The sequence below is a fragment of the Hydra vulgaris genome, chromosome 02 (assembly GCF_038396675.1).
Source record: "Hydra vulgaris chromosome 02, alternate assembly HydraT2T_AEP".
Lineage (NCBI taxonomy): Eukaryota > Metazoa > Cnidaria > Hydrozoa > Anthoathecata > Hydridae > Hydra > Hydra vulgaris.
This window is the reverse complement of record NC_088921.1, coordinates 27,790,591-27,812,965: the sequence shown is the minus strand read 5'-3', so window position 1 is coordinate 27,812,965 and position 22,375 is coordinate 27,790,591.

The window sequence follows — 22,375 nt, the reverse complement described above, 5'->3', positions numbered from 1 at the left end:
CCTTTTTCTTGACGAAACACTCATGTTCGAAAAATATTAATCAACGCTACTAAAGTGTGTCAACTGAGCAAAAATTAAAATAAGTTAATGCAGTTTACTTTATTATCAGCATCATACATTCACACATGACGTAATTATTACGAAAAATGCAAAGAATGTTTGTTATTTTGCAAATTAAATCGGATAATGTGACTGTCAGTTTAAACTGACGCTAGCCACATATGGGTTAAAAAAAATAGTTTAAAAATTTAAAAAAATAATAAAGTTACTTAATTTTTATTGTTCGGTGATCGGTTTGACCCGCTTTTACTCTATATATACCATGAGCGAGAGTATGTTTTTTCAAACCGAGACGAGACCGAGACGAAAAATTAGTATTTCTCGTGAGACCGAGAACGAGACGAGACGAGAAATTTAACAATTTTTGAAAACAAATTTATTAAAATCCAAGTAAAAAAAAAATGTAAACATGGTTTTGACAAATAGACACAAATGACATTTGTCAAATGCAAACAACTTTTTCAAGTAATTATTCAAAATTTTTTTGCCAAACTTTTCCAACAAAAACAATACTTTCTCTGATTAACATGATTTGTTCTACTTTTTCTGGGTGTAAGTTGTGTCTGGATGATCGGACGACATTTCCACCTGAGCTGAAAACTCTCTCTAATTTAGTTGAACTTGCTGGAATAGCTAAAATTTGTCTAACTAATGAAGAGAGTTTTGGCAATGTCTTTGAATGCAATTTCCACCAATCAAGAATCGGAAAGTCTTTTTTGGCATCAGGGAGATATTCATACTGGCACATTTCGCTCAAAATAGGATTCAGTTTAGATGTTGGCTCTTGTGTTTCAAGTCTGACGTTTAACTTGCGCTTCAGTTTTGAATTAGGGGACAAATCTGCTGAAAGGACTCTGGCAACAGGTTGGCACTCAACATTATCCTTAACCTGTGAGGCTAACCATTGTTTTGTTGTTTGAAATTTTTTGAAGAGCATCAAGTGAAGTCCCTTTAAAGCAGGATTTAAGTAGTTTGCTGCAGCACTCAATAAGTTTCCAGTGTGACAGAAAGGAAATCTTTTCTCAATGCAGCTTTTCAAGTTTTTTGCATACAAGACACCGAAGCCATTTTTTCCAAACGTCTGAATATATTGATCAATTTTGTCATGGATTAAATAAAAAGAATCGGCGACAGTGTTAATTGTTGGAATAGACTCAGCCGACCACGTTTCTGTAGCTTCTTTAAGTGGTGCCAAAATTTATACTGCTCCCTCGATTGATTTCTACTGTGATGCTTGACGGTCTTTGAAGAAAAATTTCTTCATTTGCACATAAGCTGATAATTTCACTCTTTAGATGTAGAACAGAAGCCATGCAATCCAGTTCACTATTCCATCTTGTGTCAACAGATTGGCGTAACTGTCTAAAATTGATTCCTTGGGCGTTTGATTCTGATTCAAGCAACTCAGCTGCAACTGTTGACTAGTGAGTTAAAGAAGCCAAATCTTTGCATGTTTGCAACGCATCATCCATTCCAGCAGTCATTCCAAATGAGTCTCGAACTGCACATTGCAAAATATGATTGTTGCACAAGTATTGGTCAAGGCGCTTTGACAATTTGACTGCAAGTTTCGTGTTTCTTGCCTGGTCGTTCACGCAGTACATTGGCAAATCAGCAGGCAAATTTAGTTCTTCTAAGAAAGAATCCAGCTTTCCTTCAATTAAGATACCTGTGTGTCTGCCTGGGAACTGTTGAACATGGGGTGTCCAGTGATGTAGTCTTCAATTTTCGTCAATAGCATGAAAAGTCCAAGAGATGTAGCTGTCCTGAGCTCTAGAAGTCCAAAGGTCAGAAGTAAATGCAGCACTTTTTAGATTTGGCGTAATCTCCGTTATTGTGCTCTTCATTCCAGCTTGAACTTCTCTTGACCGAATTGAAAGCTTTCTTTAATATGTTGTTCTGTGATAAAGGCTCAGTTTAGGGTTTGCAATGTCAAACAATTTCTTGAAACTTCTTCCTTCGACTGCTGAAAAGGATGCCAGATCTGTTCAAAAGTAATCCAGCATTGCAGAGTCAAACTCTTTTTGAATGGAATTGTCTTTGTCATATTTGGACTTTGTTTCAAGCATTTCGACCATGGTTCGTTGTTTCTTCTTAGGAGGAGGAAGAAGAGAGTCGTCAGTTTTTTTCAGAATACTCAACGTAATCTTGGCTGTGTTTTTTTTCGAGGTGACGATGAAGTCCGCTTGTGTTTCCATCTTTTGTTTTCAAAGACTTTTTGCACGCCTTGCATTCAGCACCGTGCTTTGTTTTTTAAAAATATCTCCAGATTTTGTTTTTTCTTGGTGACATTTTTGATCGTTGAAATGAGGCAAGAATATTTCTTTTCAATATGAACAATATGTGTCAAGTTGAATTCCACTGGTATACTAATGAAATTAAGTCGAAAATGCACCACTTTATACAAAAAGTTTTTGTATTTAAAATCTAACTAAAAATATTTAAAACCTAATTAAAATTTTATTATTAGATTTTTTTAAAAAAGTCTAATTAAAAAATCTAATTAAAAATCTAATTCAAAACTTAATTTGTTTTTGTCAAAAACGAATTAAATTTTTAATTAGATTTATTAAAATCACGGAGTCAAAATATTAATTAGTTAAAAAAACAAATTATTAAGCATTTTGTAAATTATAATAATTTTTAATTTGGAAAATAATATAATATTTAAGCCTCGTTCTACTTCTCGCGAGAACTTTCTATTTCTCGTTCTCACGAGAAGTTCCATTTCTCACGAGAATCGAGAACGAGACGAGATCTCGCTCATGGTTAATCTAAAGGGTTTGAAGTTCATATTCACCCTACGCCTCTGGATTTACCGCGCTCAACTTGTTTCTCCTCGCAGCAGCCTTGTTTAATATGATTCGCATTTAATAGTATAAATTAGATTTGATTTATAAGAGAATTCGATTTGATTTATTAGTGATTTATAAGAGAATTGCAAATAAAGTGTTAATTAAAATAAAACTTTATTTTCAATTCTCAAAGATTTGAGAATTAAAGTGTTAATGTAATTAAATAAAAAGTTACAGTGATATATTTTTGGGAGTAAAAAAAATGAAAAAGAATAAACTTATCTAGATTGTATTATATTTTTTTAATATTTTAAAAGTTTTTAAAAAGCAATGAATCTATTTCCTTTAGAGTCTGTAAATACAGTGCCGGATTAAGGCTTTGATTGCCCTAAGGCACATTTTAATAAGTGGCCTGAAAATACAGATAATACGGACTTTCCCACAAAAAGAAGAAAAGTAAAATTTAAAAAAGAATATTTATTAGGCAAAAACTACATAATTTAAAATTTTCGCGCTTTTATGAATGCAAATTTGTCAATTAGTTCTTTGAAGTTGACCTTGTTGAGCAAATCACTTTCAATGCACAGAAGTGAAAGTACAAAAAGACGCCGTTGAGCCATTGTTGATCGTTTTGCATCTTTAATTCTTTTCAATTGAGAAAATGAACGTTCTCCTGAACAATTGGTTGACATCAGACATAAGTAGATCCGGAGTGCTATTTCAGTATTAGGAAATGCTTGATATACACCAGAATTGTGCAGCATTTTATACATCTTCTGAGCACTTGAATCAACTTAACTCTGTGCACTTGATCCTTCTTCATAGTTTCTCTGTTCTTTGCACATAAATTGTCGAAATTCTGTTGGAAAATCAGAAAAAAGGTCTTTCGAGTACACAGTAACCATTCCTTTAACAGCAATGTCAATATCTTCCTCGGTCATGGAGTCATACTCAGTCAGAACTCCAAATCTCTGCAGCACAATTGAGTAAGCTTTAATGCATTTCTTTAATGCATTTTTCAGCTGATCGATGATGACATAGAAGGTATTTACCTTGAAGTTTTTCTGGCTTGACATCCCTTCAATAGCATCTGCGGCATCTCCATCATTGATTTGTCTCTTACGCTTTGGTTGTCTTTGACTTTCAGATTTATATGTGCTGTTGCCACAGCGATCACCTGCCTTCTGATTATAACCATCAAACTTCTCTCGGCATTCATCCAAAAATATATGCAAGCTCTTCAGTAGACCAATAGCTGGAGTTAATTCGATTGTAGAACTTTGCAATAACTTGCTATTAATGTTGAAACTCTGCAGAATGTCATTCCGAAGTTCACACAATAGGGCAACTTCAATACTATCCATGTGTTTGGCCAATGAGCCCGCTTCATTACTTGTGCTACCATTCTGATTACAATCCCCTGAGATCTCCTGATGAGCACTTTGTAATTGGTGGTACCCCTTGAACACTGGTTTTGCAGAATCAGCAAAAATTCAGCTCGAAAAAAATCAGCTCGAGCAGACCACCGGGTATCTGATGGGTATTTTGGAACAAGGCATTCTGGTTGGTTTTTAACATGGGTTATTATGACATCCCAACGATGTGTTGATGCTACAAAGAAAGTATACAGGCAATTCAATATGTTAAAAAATGAAACTGCTTCAACGCAACAATCCACAGCTGACTGGCCGACTAGGTTCAACGAGTGGGCAGCACAAGGGATGTAGTCCACTAAACTGTTTTTGTTTTTCAGGATTTGTTACATGCCAATATATTTACCAGACATATTGCTGGCATTATCATATGTCTGACCACGGCAATTTTTGTAGTCGATGTCTTGATCTGACAAGTACTGAAGCATTGTGTCAGCAAGATTCTGCCCTGTGTGACTGGATATATTGATAAATGTCAAAAAACGCTCCACAGGCTGGTAATCCACCGTATTAATATAACGAAGAATGATGGTCAGCTGGTCACAATGGGTAATATCAGGAGTGGAATCTACTGAAACTGAAAAATACCGTGACTTTGAAATCTCATCCTTTATGAAACCCATAACTTGTTTACCCATCATTGCAATTAATTCTTCACAGATTGTTTTTGATAAATATGATGTGTGACCGCGTCCGCGATTGCTATGAGTACAGATGTGCCGGGACAAAAATGGATCAAATTGACCAATCAGCTCCAAGATGCCCAAATAGTTCCCATTTTCTCTCGAGCCAACAACTTCATTGCTACCTCAAAGAGGGAGACCTCTCTCACAAAGAAAAGTAATAGTTGCAACACAGCGTGACAGGACATTTCTCCAGTAATTGCGCTGCTCCAACATATTGTTGTGCAATTGCTCGTCAACTCTCCCAGCAGCAACACTTTTTTGACATAAAGTGAGAACTGATTGTATGTGCTTTGCACTGATTTCATGGGGTTTTAAGTATTGTGTCATATTCTTCCAATCTTTAAATCCTGAGCCAGACAACTGTGACCGGTCAGATGAAAACAGAATGCAGGGAAAGCAGAAGACACATGTCTTGGCTGGAGAATAAACAAACCAGTCACGATCAACGATATCACCATTTGGCAAAACCCGTTTGAAGACACTAGAATTTAGAAAGCGATTCACTCCGCTGTATTCCCGCTTTGTTTCTGGATAACTGTCTGCCATGTTTCGAAAATGGATTGTTCCAAGGCTGATGCACATGTTACGCACATGATCTGTTATGTCACCAAAACTCCCAACATCATTGGGAATAGTTCCTGAACCAGTATCAGCTCTGTCTTCAAATTTTTCAGTATGTCCAAGTTCAAATGCAATTTTTGCAGCTTTTTCCTTGTGATCAATACCTACCTGAGATGTTCATGAGGATGGTGGGGAATTGAGAGTAATATTATCAGTAGCATCAACCTTGTTCGTGGCAGTGAAAAATAAATTGATTTTGGGTATTTTCTTTAACAGTTTATCTTCATCATGCATTTTCTTCTCTAACTCCTTCGCTCGCTACCAACCACCTTTACGTATTGACATTAATCTAAAAGTAAAACGTAAAAGTGATCTTTAAAAAACGTATTTTTATGTATTCAATAGCATAATTATTCGATTTAAAAATAATTGATTCATAAAGTCATATCATAAAATGATGTAAAATTTTAAAAATTGATTTCTTGTGAACTGCATGATAAGAACATACAAAACCTATATATAATATTAATTTTAATATTTGAAATAATAATTTAAAATCAAACTACCAGTATACCAGAAGAAAATCATTTGATGAATTTGATTTTGAACTACCAGAATAAACACCAATTATGAATTCAGATGATGGGATTTCTAGAATGCACCCACATATAACCCAAAAACATTTCACTGTGCTGTTAAAGAGAATTAATCTATCAATAAATAGACAAAGACTCAACTTGGAAAGATCAGAATTTATATTTTGTTCAATTAAAATAATAATTACAACAGAAATCTAACAATAATGATGACAGCGTCAACATAATTCATTAAAAATTATAGATTCCTATAAGTGAAGGGTTTTATTTTTGTTTATTTCAGGAGCATGGTGTTCAAAAATTCATGCAAATTACTTACTGGGATTGATTGTTTGACTTATTAATGATCTGCTTCTTATACCCCTAGGTCACAGAACTGAAGTTCTACATGTATAGTGTATATACGTTTTCTATGTTATAGCAAGAACTAATTTATAAATAAAAATAATTATAATTAAAATATGTAAGATGGATATGTGATATAATAATGATTAAACATATTGTTTTATATATGATAAAAAATCATACATATATATATATAGATAATAATGTATGATAGTGAAAGTCAAAATGAAAGTCATTCAGTATAGTTGAGATACATGGATCTAATCCATATTATATTAGTGAGCTCTATTATATTAATATCAACAATAAATAAAATATGTGACAAATATGTTTTGATAGAAACATTTAAAACATGGCATGTTGAACAAAAAAGCTATACCCAGTTCTTTCTGCAGTAAATGTGATGCTTTTTTCTTCTTTAAACCTGCTAATAAATTTAAAGGATTACAATTTTATAACAATAGTTATATCTAAAAGTATATTCATTTGCTAAAACCATTAATTTTATTACTACGCTTTGTTATTGTTTACGAAAGAGTTCCACTGTTTAAAACAAATGTTATCAAATTTCAAAAATATAAAAAAACACAATATTTTTCGAATATTTTATTCGAAATATTTTAAATCCATATTTTAGAATAAAAAAATTATCACTTATAAGAATGAATTAGTTACAATTTTTGGTAAAATTGATATATGAACAAAATGTGTATAATAATTGGAATAATTATAATAATTTCATCAATAAAGATAAGACATAAATTTAAATTTATGTATAAATTTTTTTGGCCTGGATTTTTTGCTGGCCTTAAGGCATGTGCCTTATTTGCCTAAGGGTTAATCCGGCACTGTGTAAATATTCGATTTTTGAAAAGTTAAGTCATTTGAATTGATAAAACTTGCGTCAATTAAAGTTAAATGTCAATTAAGTTGATGTGTTATATTAAGATGGTGTTCATATTATGTGCTCTATCATGTTATGTGTCAATTAAGTTGATTAAACTTGTGTGATTTCTGACATGAAATTAATGTAATTAGTTATTTATTCTTAGAAACTAAGACATTTCAATAAAGACTTAAAATTATGACTCTTTTGATTTACGAGATCAACAATTTAGGGGTCAATATAAGGTAATAATTATATTACTATTAATTTTTTTTTCATCAATGATATATCACTGTTCTCCAAATTGACCACCAGGTTGAAACTCTCCCCACTCCCAATTTTTTTGTATTATATCAATCACATGCAATAGTAAACACAATTTGTGTTGCCAAAAATTGTGCAGTTTGCTTGACAAATAAAGGTATCAGATCAAAATATCTAACGCTTATAACACCCTCAGTATGCAAAAATATTCAAGAATACATTGGGCCAAACTTTGATATTGATCTTGATGTTTGTCCTTCAAAGGTACTTTTATATGAGTTAATTATTACTTTATATATATATATATATATATATATATATATATATATATATATATATATATATATATATATATATATATATATATATATATATATGTATATATATATATATATATATATATATATATATATGTATATATATATATATATACATATATATATATATATATATATATATATATATATATATATATATATATATATATATATATATATGTATATATATATATATATACATATATATATATATATATATATATATATATATATATATATATATATATATATATATATATATATATATATATATATATATATTTATTGTGCATTGAAATTTATTGTGCATTGAAAAAAGTTGTTACATTGTTAAAAGATTCTATTATTGTATTAACTGCTGAATCACTTGTATCAAAATTAGACAGTTTTGAATTCATATGTGGTGTTGTGGTTTGGCATGATGTATTCACTGAAAATAATTGTACTAGCAAACAATTACAATCTCAAGCTGTAGACGTGAAGACTGCTGCAAATGCATTAAAGAAAACTATCGATTTTTTGTTACTAAACACACTGAAGATTCTTACAAAATATATATTTCAAAAGCCAAAATTCTAGCTAATGATGCAAATTTGACTGACGAACTCAGTTCTATTTTGCGTGAAAGAGCAAGAAAAAGAAAAAGATTTTTTTATGATGACCCTTTTAAAGAAGATGGTGATATACAACCAAACCAAAAATTCAAAAAGCATTTTTTTGGTGTTCTTTTTAAAATAGCTAAAGAATCGACAAATGAACAATTTGAAAGCTTTTCAAGTACAATAGAACCGTTCAAATAGGAGAAGCAGACATAATTTAAAAATACAGATTACTGGAAAAAGTATTGACTCATGGCGAATCAAAAGATGTGTATTTAGAGATTTGTTTCTGGAACATAATTTTTTATCACGGAAATTAGATCTAGAATCTTGCTTAAATGGATCTATGATCCATTTAAGCAAGATTCTAGATCTAATTAAGTCAGCTTGAAGAACTGTTTCCTAATGTTTGTATTTCCCTACGAATATTATTAACACTACCTGAAACAGTGAGTACAGGGGAACGTAGTTTTTCCAAATTAAAATTAATAAAAAACTGATTACGATCAACAATGGGCCAGGAACGTTTAAACGGTTTATCAATAATTTCTATTGAAAACAAAATTGCTGAATCTGTGAATATTGATATTTTATGATTAAATTTTGCAAAATCTAAAGTTAGACCTGTTCCGTTTTCTAACTAAAAATATGTTTACAATCAAAAAATTGTCAAGAAAGTTATTTTATTTGTAGTATGTGTATTATTTTATGGTTTAAAAAAAAAAAATTTTTTGCGAGCAAGCTAATGCTTGCGAGCTCGCTTGAAATTTAAATCTAAAAGGCGCCAAATTTATTCTTGCACACATAAAAAATATTTCATGAGCCGGCTCTGCTTATATATATGTGTATTTATATAAATGTGTGTATATATATATATATATATATATATATATATATATATATATATATATATATATATATATATATATATATATATATATATATATATATATATATGTATATATATATATATATAGGTTGGTAGAAGCAGTATTAGACCTCCTCACTGCTAGGTATCCAAACAAATGTTGATACAGAGCCAAATACAACTGCTTTAAATACAACTGAGAAAATCTGTAGTCTTTGCTATTTAAATCTTGGTATGAATAATAAATATTACGACTTTATAATTTAAATTAAGTTTATTGAAATGTATTTTTCCTTTATTTTTTATCAATCAAATCTGTTATATAAAAAGTTTATAATGTAGAAATAATCCACAACTATTTAGATTCGTTTTACTAGTGCAAATATTTTCCACTTGAAGATATTGTTAACTTGTTTGTTCAAATAAATTTTTAAAAATTTATATTGTTTTTAATAACTTTAAAATTCTATATTGTTTGATAAATTTTAAAATCAAACTGTAAAGTTTGTCAATATAAGGTAATAATATATTATTACCTTATATTGACCCCTAAATTGTTGATCTCGTAAATTCAATAGTTTAATTGTTTTATTTCTTATTCAATTTTTAGTTATTTTAAAATACTCGTTAAATTATCACTGTTAATTTTAGACAGAGGAGTTCCTCATACTTGTTGCAAAAGTAACGCTGTAAGCAATATCATAGAGATCAGTGAGTCGCTTGGAGAGAAAAATGCAGAACAAATAGTTTCTGGATTGTTAAAACGCAAAATGGAACGTGAAAACATTGTAAGCGGAGAGCTGTTCATGTTGTCTACGGGTGGAAATCTTCTCTCGGTTACAGTTAGAGTTAATAAAATTAAATCAAAAAGAAAGAAAGTAAACCAGATCTTATTCCAAACTATTATGGAGCTATCAAATGAATTAGAACTTTCTAAAAATAAAACAAAAAGTTATGTTCTACTTTACGGAGGAACGTAACTGGCGTTATAGAATCAAGTATTAATATTAAAATGACTGAATTAGAGAAAACTCTTGATTCTTTATATGAATGCAAAACAGAGGAACTGGTAGATGGAGATCAGACAGTTTTTAGAAATATGGTTTATGTAAAAATGCAACAGAATTTATTAAATTTATAACAGAAAAAAGAGGTATCAATAATCTTAATGCAATGATAAGAATTTCTATAGATGGTGGTCAAAACTTTTTAAAAGTTATCATTAATGTTTTTGATCCAAAAAATCACTATCCTTCATCTGAAATATATCAACATTCTGGCGTTGTTATATTCTTGCCATTGTGGAGTTGGTTTCAGAAGATAATCTCCAAAAATTATTGGCTCCTCTAAAACTTGAAGAAGTAAATTTTAGTCTTGCATTTGATTTAAAGTGTGCAAACAGTATTTTTGGACAATCAGGTCACTCTGGTAAATATGCCTGTTTGTATTGTGAAGGAGAATGCTCGCTAGAAACAGGAAAACTTAAAACTTTAGGCTCCATAAATCTGTGTTATGATCAATAAGTATGTTGTGGGAAAAAAAGATTGAAAATTCAGGAAAACAAAAATGTTATCAATCCTCGTTTAATTTTGTGTAATTTACTTTTGTGTGTTTGGCCACCTTTTGAAAATTGGTTGAAAACACGTTACATACTAATGAGAGGGCATCATGGTGTAGGTTTAGATGGAAACAATGCAAATAGATTAATGTCCTTTTTAGATGTTTTAGAGAGAGATGTCACCTTTGCTGCAGCAATTAATATTTTATCGATAGGTAATTGTTTGCGTAAATTTTTAATAATAAAACTAGCAGTGTTTGGTTTGGAACTGGGTATAGATATTTCTGTTAAAATTGAAAACTTCAAAAGTTCATTTTTTAATCTTCAACGGTATACCAAAGATATTTTTGACTACAATTTAACAGTTTCATGGCAAATTCATATTTTAGTGTGTCACATTCTCCCTTTTGTAGAACACAATAATACTAGCTTAGGTAACTATGCAGAACAATGTGGTGAAGCTGTTCATCACAAAATTAAAAAAATTTGGTTGAATTACAAAAGAACTATTGGACACAAAAATTATGCAGAAAAGCTAAAATCTGCTGTAGTGAATTTTAACTCAAACAAACAATAGTGAAAATATCATATGTGTTATAAATATATTTATTTTGTGTTTTTTTTTTTAAATATAATAAATATTATTGTGTTATTTAACAACATAATGGCTGACTTTATTTTAACTTTAAAAGAAAAAAAGAAAAAAATGATGTGTTTTAATTTTTAAATTTTACATACTTAGCACTTAGTTCAGATTTTTTTGGCAACACAAATTGTGTTTACTATTGCATATGATTGATATAATGCAAAAAAATTGGGAGTGGGGAGAGTTTCAACCTGGTGGTCAATTTGGAGAACAGTGATATCAGCTATATCATTGACTCATAAAGCTGTAAGCGCATACAATAATCCAGCTAGCAAGCTTACATTAGACCAATATATGGTGATACATAGGTCCAACGTTGAAATTCGATGTTGGCGCAATGAAGGTTTGATCATTGGTTAGGCATCGGCCCAACGTTGTATATAACATTGGCCCAACGTGTACAGCTTTAGCCTAACGTTGTATACAGCAATGGCCCAATATCGTTTGTAACATTGGGCTAATATTGTATAAAACGTTAGGCAAATGTTATTATAAATTAGCTATATACTGAATTGCAACAACCATTGTTGCATATCGGTCTAAAGTTTTATGCAACATTAGATCGTTGTTACAAATTGATGATTTGCATTGCTACATTGAAATTTATAGAGAAATAAAAACAAAAATGTATGATACAAGTATAAAAACTTATTTATTTAATTTACATAACTTCTCCGTTAAATATAAATATCAAAGATGTACTAAAGACTAACACATTGAGTTTTAAATAAAAAAAGTCCCTATAAAATTTATGGAGTAGTTCTCTCGTGGCTGAGCTTCTAATTATTGAATTGGTGTCCACGACTATCATCTTTTCTTCCGCCATCTCTATTACATGCCTGCATAAGTCATGCTTATTTGACTTCAAAGCTTCTGCAAAAAAATTAGTTGTTTGTTTGATTAAGCACCAAAGAAACATAACAAATTAAAAGTAATTGTGTAATACAAAATTGAAACTACAAAAATAACTTTTACCAATAGCAATATGTGCAATCAACACTTTTCCTATTTCGATGTTTTGTCCTCTCCCTGCATAGCACTGATCTCAAAATAAAACTGGATAGCGTATACGGCAAATTTTTTGAAGCAAGTTTTGGCCTCCAAGATGGCGACGGTTTCGGTTGATTACCAATGAAGAAATTTTTGTTACGAACTTTTATGTCATTTATATATATAAATATTTTTAAATGTCCATGCCTCAAATATAAATATAAATTTGGTTTGACATAACAATAATTTAAAAAAAAGGCAATATTACATATTTACGTAAATTTCTAAATTATGTATTGTTTAACAAAATATACTCTAAACAATAGGTTTGTATAATATCTTGTTTTTTTAAAGATAAATAAATGTTATTAAATAAGATAAAAAATTTCAGTTTTTTTAATTAAGAATTAGTTTATTTAACATTAGTAAAGAACAAATAAGGAACTAGTAGTTATCCAAGTTAACAACTTCCAAACAACTTTCGAATAATTATTTTAATTTTGAAAAACTGAATTAAATTTATTCATATTTTGTTTATTTTTCATTTATTTACTTTCTTTTAATTTTAGTTTTACTATAAATTATTTGTTTAACATCGTTTATAATACAATTTATGCACCTTTTAGTTCTTAACTAACCAATGCTGTGTGCTGGAAGGTTAATAATACAACTGCATGGTAGGCAGCTGAATATCTTTTTAAAATAAACTATTATAAAATAAGTTTTTCAAATAGATATCACAAATTTACAAATGCTGCATGAACTATTAGCTGAGCTCGTGAGTACACACAACTCAGGGGTTCCTTCTAGAATTTTTTTATATAGTTATTTGTGTCTTATTTTATTTGGTTGTACTTTACTAAAATCACAAAACATATATATATATATATATATATATATATATATATATATATATATATATATATATATATATATATATATATATATATATATATATATACATATTTGTTTTTCTAGTTAATTTTGTTTTTCTTGTTTTAGCTCATTTGGCAGCCAAACTGTCAAATGAGCTAAAACAAGGAAAATATATTGTTATCACTTATAGTTGAGTCAAACATGAGGAGTTAAACATGAGGAGTTCAATTATTATTTTCAAGAAATCGACTGATCTCAAAGCAGCACTTGCAATTGCATTTTAAATTTTTATTTCATTTGGAAAGTGGCAATCTATTAAAGCAACCAATTAATTTGGAAACATCTTTCAGTTTCTTTGCATATAATAATAACACTTATGGTTGGTTTAATCAAACCTCCTATGTCTTTGAATTTTAAAAAGCTATTTTGTTTTAAATGAAAAGGGAGTACTAGTGCATTCTAACATTTAATGAGGATGTTTTTTTTTGAAGTCATTTTAGCTACGTATCTAGCAATATATGAGATCAAAGGTTTTTTGTATTCAAATAGATTGTTGCAGTTTGGAATATCTGCATTATCGTGATCACTAACAGTTGGTTCTCTCTCCAAAAAACCATATTTTCTTTCACAGCCACATATAAAGTCATTTATATGTGGCTGTGAATTATTGGCAATTGATATTGCTGTTAAACATTTCTGCAGATCTCACAGCACCAAAAAAGAGCTTTAGATGGTTTTGACTGAGCTTACATGTTAATTAATATTTTAATGGTGAACCTTCTTTTTCAACCCAGTCAAGAAATACCTTGAACAGATTTAATTGGTGTCAAATATCCAATGAAACCAGTTTTTCGATTATATAAGATCATTTGTGTACCAGTAATCTCTTTAAGACTAATGATATGATATGTATTCTTTAGCAAATCGTTTTCTTGAATTTAATTTGTCATATAATCAATCTATTATGCGAATAAACTCAACAACATATTTATTGTTGAATACGTTGTATTTTTAACGTATTCAACAATACAACGTAATCAACAATACGTTGTATTGTTGAATACGTTGTACCGTCATCTTACTTACATCTTGCTAAGTTTTTTTTTATTCACTATCCCGAAACCGTTTTGGCTTCTGTCGGAGTCGCCCTGACTTGCGTGATTCCACTGGTGCAATACTCGATTCCAGCACGGGAGGACATTTGCTAGCCCCGTCCTCCTCTGTGTAACTTTGCACTGCATTGCTGGCTGTTGGTTCCTCTGTGTATGGTAGTTCTTTCGCGTTAGACGTACTTTATTGCAGCGAAAACGGGTTTAGTAACGAATTTTGAAGTGGTGGTTGAGGGTTAGTGCTTTCAGGAACCGTGATTACGAGATTCGAATCGTATTCCAGTAAATCGGAAAATCGCAACCGTATTTGATCAATGTGTCGATGAACAACTACGTCGTCAGTTAAAATTTCAAAATTGACTGGTCCCTTTTGTTTTATAATCCGTCCCGGTATCCACTTCGGACCACTTCCGAAATTCTTTACCATCACATTGTCCCCACAGCTGAACTGTCTCAAGTGTGTTTTCCTGTTCCTCAACCTTTCTGCCCTTTCTTGTTTTTCTTCAACACCTTTTTTTAGATCCGGTTTTAGGCTCTGAAGCGTACTACGTAATTTTCTCTTTATTAAAAGCTCTGCCGAGGATATTCCGGTGGTCGAATGAGGGGTGATTCGGTATGCAAATAAGAATCGATTCACCGTAGTTTCGATAGAATTGCGTTTGTCGAGCGGTCAACTTCTTCATCGCTTCCTTGAATGTTTGCAACGTGCGTTCGGCTTGCCCGTTCGAAGAAGGGTGATACGGGGCTGTAAAAATATGTCTTATTGAATTTCTTTTGACAAACTCAGCAAAGACAGCACTGCTAAACGAAGTTCCATTATCACTAACAATTACTTCGGGAATCCCATGAACCGCAAATATACCTCTCAATTGCTCAATGGTGTTTTCGGATTTGGCATTTTTCATCACTATTGCCTCAATCCATTTTGAATAAGCATCGCATACAATTAAAAACATGTGTCCTAAAAATGGACCTGCATAATCAAGGTGTATTCTACTCCAGGGTTTACTTGGATACTCCCAATGGTGTATTGGCGCACTTTCAGGGCTTCTTTGATGCATTTCACACAACCGGCATCGGTGTACCGTTTCCTCAATCGATTTGTCCATATTGGGCCACCACACGTAACTCCTCGCTAAAGCTTTCATGCGTACCACACCCGGATGGGCACTGTGTAACTCTTTTAATATCATCTCCTGTAACGAAGCGGGTATTACAACCCGGTTTCCCCACATTAGTATTCCTCCACAAAAGGTTTAAATCCTTTTTCATTGGGAAACTGCAATCCACTAAGAACACCATCTAACACTCGGCTTATGATTGGGTCTCGTGCTGAATGGATTTTGACATCTTTGGTTGAGACCGGCGTGCTGGATAGCTCCATCATTAAAATTATATTCTCTGCGACTGATGACTCAGTGTTTTAAATTGGAAATCTCCTCATGCAGTCTGCATTTCTATGTGTAGCCCCACTACGGTATTTTAAACAATAGTTGTAAGCAGAAAGGGTTAACGCCCAACGCTTAATCCTTGCAGCGGTCATGGCTGGAATAGGCTTTCCCTCTGCCAATAAACCCAACAAAGGCTTGTGATCTGTCGCTAGAGTAAAATGTCTCCCATATAAATACTGATGCAATTTCTTCACGGCAAATATAATAGATAATGCTTCTTTCTCAATTTGAGAATAATTTCGTTCTGCTGTGGATAGCGTTCTGGATATGTAAGTAATCGGTCTTTCACTTCCCTCAGATGTGATGTGTGCCAGCACTGCTCCAATACCATAAGGTGATGCATCACAAGACAAGATTAGCTCCTTTTTTGGATCGTAATGTATCAATAATTTAGGCGAACATAATTCCGCCTTGGCACTGTCAAATGCTGTCCGTTCTTTCATGCCCCACAACCAAGGAATGCCTTTTCTGAGAAGCCTATGGAGTGGCTCCACAATTGTTGCTAGGTTTGGTAAATGTTTGTAATAATAATTGATCATGCCAAGAAACGATTTTACCTGGGTAGTGTCTTAAGGTTCAGGAGCATTCCTAATCGCGTTAAGTTTGTCCTCCAGCGGTACTACCCCATCCTTTGTTAATTTAAAACCTAGATATTCAACTTCGGGTGACATGAATACACATTTCGGGTGACATGATTAAAACCTAGATATTCAACTTCGGGTGACATAAATACACACTTCGGGTGACATGAATACACATTTACTTTCCTTTAATTTTAGTCCTGCATTTTCTAGAATATGTGAAACCTTTTCAACGTTTTTTAAATGCTCCTCATCCGACCGGCCTGACACTAAAATGTCATCAACTCGAACCTTGGTAAATGGCAAATTGCCAATTAGCTTCTCAATTTCTCGTTGAAAAATTCCAGATGCTGAATGCACCCCAAACTGTAATCGTGTAGGTTCAAATAGACCTCGATGAATGTTGACTGTCAACAAATTACAGGAACTTTTATCAAGAAGTAAATGGCATCTTGCTACAAAAATTAGAGAATATAAAATTGTAGGTAGAAATGATTGCCGCTTACCAAGCTGTTATGTTATTAACCTTCTAGCATACAGCATTGGGTAACTACAAACTAAAAGGTACATAAATTATACATAAGACTTAACTAAATTTGTAAATGCCATTTAATAATAAATTCAATTATGCAAAAAAATAATTTCTTTTTTTTTCTCTAATATTTATAAAATTCATTTGTTTTCTTTTACTTTTAACAAATTTATAAGCTTATTTAATTATTTTCTTTCGAAGTTTGATAAAGCCATTTAAAATGTATATCGGTTTCACCGCTAGGAACCAAAATCGCCGCCATCTTGGGAGGCCAATTTTGGCTTCAACTTTTTTCGGAGAAAAACGAAAGAACCCGCTACCCTGTTATATTTTGAGATCAGTGCTGCATAGTTTAATTACACAGCTAGGCCATTTTTAAAAACTATTCTTAGTAAATAACATATACAATCTCCTTTGTCTTTAACTCAAATTTGTCACAGATAATTAACCTGCAAAAATATACAACCTTGCAATAATTAAAATTACTTTTTGTTAGACTTAAATTAATCTAAAATCTCATTTTCAAAAAACCTTCAAAGAGTATTTTGTTTAAAGTACATAATTTGTATAAAGATACGAAATGCATAAACGAATCATAAAAAAATATTTACCATTTGCTTAAGTATTTTTTTGCCTTTAAATTTTCTTCAAGAGTACTTAAATTCTCTACTGCTTTTAGTGGCAATGACATTCTGTCAGGCAAATCATTAATTGGCATATCCTTGTTACTCTTTCTAATTATGTTTAAAATTAAATTTGATGTGTTTTGTAGTTCACCAAGTTGCACTTTAATGCACTGATCTCAAAATATAACTGGATAACGTATTCGGCAAATTTTTTGAAGCCAGTTTTGGTCTCCCAAGATGGCGACGAGTTTGGTTGATTACAAATGAAGAAATTTTTGCTACGAACTTTTACATCATTTATATATATAAATATTTTTAAATTTACAAGCCTCAAATATAAATATAATTTTCGGTTTTACATGACAATAATTTTTGAAAAAAAACGCAATATTAAATATTTACGTAATTTTCTAAATTATGTAATGTTTAACAAAATATAATCTTAACAATTAGTTTGTATAATATCTTACTTTTTTAAAGAAAAATAAATGTTATTAAATAAGATAAAAAATTTCAGTTTTTTAAATTAAGAATTATTTTATTTAACCTTAGTAAAGAACAAGTGAGAAAGTAGTAGTTATCCAAGTTAATAATTTCCAAACAACTTCCAAATAATTATTTTAAGTTTGAAAAACTGAAATAATTTTATTCTTATTTTGTTTATTTTTCATTTATTGACTTTCTTTAAATCTTAGTTTTACTATAAATTAATATTTTGTTATAAATATTACAACCCTCGGAATTAAGAAAAATGAGGTCAGCAATAATTTGCCGACCTCAATTTTTTTGAGGTCGGCATTAGGTCGGCAAAAATTATTTGATACAAAGGTCTAACCATACAACATTAAAACGAGGTCGGGAAAATTTTGCCGATCTCAAATACTTTCAGGTCGGCAGTTAGGTCGGCATTGCCGAATGCAGACCCTAATAATGAGGGTTTTATATTATATTGTTATATATAATATATTGTTTAATATTGTTTATAATACAATTTATGCACCTTTTAGTTCTTAACTTTTTTTTTTTTTTTTTTTTTTTGTTCTTTTTATTACAATCTGAATAAAACTCGTGTTACATGTTAAAATAAATCGTTAAAATATATTATATAAATACTAAAATATATATATATTTTTTTAATATAAAGAACGCGGAGACTCGCAGAAAACTACTAGGTCTTGTCATCGAGAACCGCTAGAACGTTAAATACAATAAAATAAAGTTACAAGATAAAAACTCTTGACTTGACAAAAATATAAATATGGTTAGTGGTCAAATATATTCAAAACTAAAATATAAAGCTATCTTATGAAGCCATCAAAACCAAGCATTCAAAAATAAAGAAATATGTCATCAATTTTAAAAATTATTTCTTTTAGTTTTTTTTTAAATACTGGATAACTCCATTCATGAGTAAAATCAAAAATTTTTAAGACTATATTGTTCCATAAAAATGCTCCACGGAATGGAATGCAGGATTTGCCGATATTTGTTTTACATTTTGGTTGTCGTATAAAATTATTATTTCGGAGTATATATTTGTTTTTTTCTTTACATGAATATAAATCACTAAAAGAAACTGGACATAAATTAATTTTACATTTAAACATAAAACAAAGAACGTTGAAAATATTAACCTCATAAATATTAAGAATGTTCATGTTAAATAAAAGAGGCTTTGCATGAGTAAAACGATCTTTCAAATTTATAAGACGTGCTACATGCTTCTATTGACAATGGAGAGGTTTTAACTTACTTTTGTGCGTACTCCCCCACGCGACATTGCCATAACTAATATGACAGTGTATCAAAGAGTAATATAACTTAATTAAAGTATGTCTCATTAAAATACTTCTTGATTTATAAAGAATTCCAATACTTTTGGATATTTTATGGCATAAGTTATCGATATGGTACTTCCACGAGAGATTTTCATCTATAATGATACCTAAAATATTTGTGTACGTGATTCTTTTTATAGGAATGTTATCAAGAATAAGCACAGGCATTTTGCATGGTAGAATATGCTTTTTTGAAACTGGATGAAAGAGAATATATTTGGTTTTTTCAATGTTTAGCGAAAGTTTATTTTGTTTGAACCAGTCTGAAATTTTTTTCAGTTCAATTTTCATATCATGAAATAAATAATTGATGTTTTTGTTGGATAGAAAAAGATTGGTATCATCCGCAAACATTATTGTCATTAAGTTAGAGGCTCTATATAGACCATTTATATAAATAAGAAATAATAGCGGTCCAAGTATGGAACCCTGTGGAACTCCACAGGCTATTTCTAAAACATTTAAAGGGGTAGATTCATCAATGTAAACAAATTGTTTACGATTTTTTAAGTAGTTTTTTAATAATGGCAAGACTTCACTGGTGATACCATATTGTTTCAGTTTTTTTATGAGAATGACGTGATTGATGGTATCAAAGGCTTTAGATAAGTCTATAAAAACGCCTAAAGTAAACTGTGATTTTTCAAAGGAATTTGTAATGCATCGAGTGTGTTGAATTACTGCGTGTTCAGTTGAGTTATTCTTTTTAAAACCATGCTGATTGTTATAAAGTATATTATTAACAGAGAGATGATTAAATATTTTGTTAAATAAAATTCTTTCAAATATTTTAGAAAAAACAGAAAGAACTGAGATTGGACGATAATTATTTACATTTTTTAGTTCACCTCCTTTGAATATAGGAGTAACTTTAGCTACTTTCAGTTGTTCAGGAAAAATTCCCTGATTTATTGAACATTTAAAAACCTTAAATAAAATATCTTTTATGTTGTTATATGAACTAATGACTATGTTTCCACTAATGTCGTCTGGACCTACTTCTTTATTAGATTTTAGCATTTTAAAGGCACTTTCAAATTCTGAAAATGATACTTCAAAAGCATTTAAATTTGTTTTAAGTGGAAAAACACAATTAATTATAGGATTTAGCATGTCTGGAATGTTTTTAGATAAATTTGGGCCAACAGATACAAAAAATTTATTTAACTCACTAGCTATTTCTTTTGGGTCATCAACATTATTACCATTAATTTTTAAACTTTTAGGCAAAGAACACGATTTTAATTTGCGATTACCTGTAATTTCTGTTAAAATTTGCCACGTGCGCTTTGAATTAAACTCATGCTTTTCTAACATATTTAAATAATAATTTTTTTTTGCAGCTTTTTTTTGACTTTCGAATTGTTTAGCGTATTTTTTGTATAAAATTTTGCTTTCGTCTGTTTTTGTTTTTAAGTATTTTAAATACTTTACAGTTTTTGTTTTATTTTAGAAGACTTCCTTATGTCCTTATTTATCCACGGTGACTTTAAACTTTTATTAGATTTACATATTTCCTTTTTTTGGAAAATTTGCGTCGTAGATATCAAAAAAGGTTTTGTAGAATGTGTCATAGACTATGTTTGCGTCACTTTTAAAGTCAATATTTGTCCATCTAATTAAGGATAACTGTTCATTAAATGATTTCAAACTTGTTTCATTAAAAAAACGTTTGCTAAAAATTTGTTTTTGTTGTGGTAGTAATTTAGGGACAATATTTATTGAGAAGAAAATCGGGAAATGGTCTGAAATGTCATTTTTTATAATACCAATTTTAAGAAATTTATTGAAAATCACTCTTGTTGGTCTGCTAATGAATGGAACCGCACCGTTTTGAAATAAATTAACATAAAATTTTTTTATGTTGTTATTAGTGTGATATTCAAAACAGTTTAAATTTACGTCACCTATTAAATAGTGAAACTTTTTTTCCTTTAAACCTTTTTTTAAAATGCCGTTACACAAAAATGATGCGAAGCTTTCGGTTTTACCAGATGGCGGGCGATAACAGCAACTTAAAAGATTATTTTTAGAATTACCGGTTTTAATTTCTATTGTTAAAACCTCAATATTGTCGTCAGAGATACTCATATCAGGCCTAATAATGAAATACATGTTTTCTTTTATATAAATAACTACCTAATGCTGTGTGCTATAAGGTTAATAACACAACTGCATGGTAGGCAGCTGAATACCTTTTTAAAATAAATTATTATGAAATTAATTTTTCAAATAGATATCACAAATTTACAAATGCTGCATGAACTATTAGCTGAGCTCGTGAGTACACACAACTCAGGGGTTCCTTCTAGAATTTTTTTATATACAGTTATTTGTACTTTATATATATGTATATATATATATATATATATATATATATATATATATATATATATATTTGTTTTTCTAGTTAATTTGGTAGCCAAACTGCCAAATGAGCTGAACCAAGGAAAATAAATTGTTATCAATTATAGCTGAGTCAAACATGAAGAGCTAGTTCAATTATTATTTTCGAGAAATCGACTGATCTTAAAAGAGCACTTGCAAATGCATTTTGAATTCCTATTTCATTTGGAAAGTGGCAATCTATTAAAGCAACTAATTAATTTGGAAACACCTTTTTAGTTTCTTTGCATACAATAATAACACTTATGGTTGGTGTAACCAAACCTCCTCTGTTTTTGAATTTGAAAAAGCTATTTTGTAATGAAAAGGGAATACTTGTGCATTCTGACATCTAATAAAGATATTTTTTTTT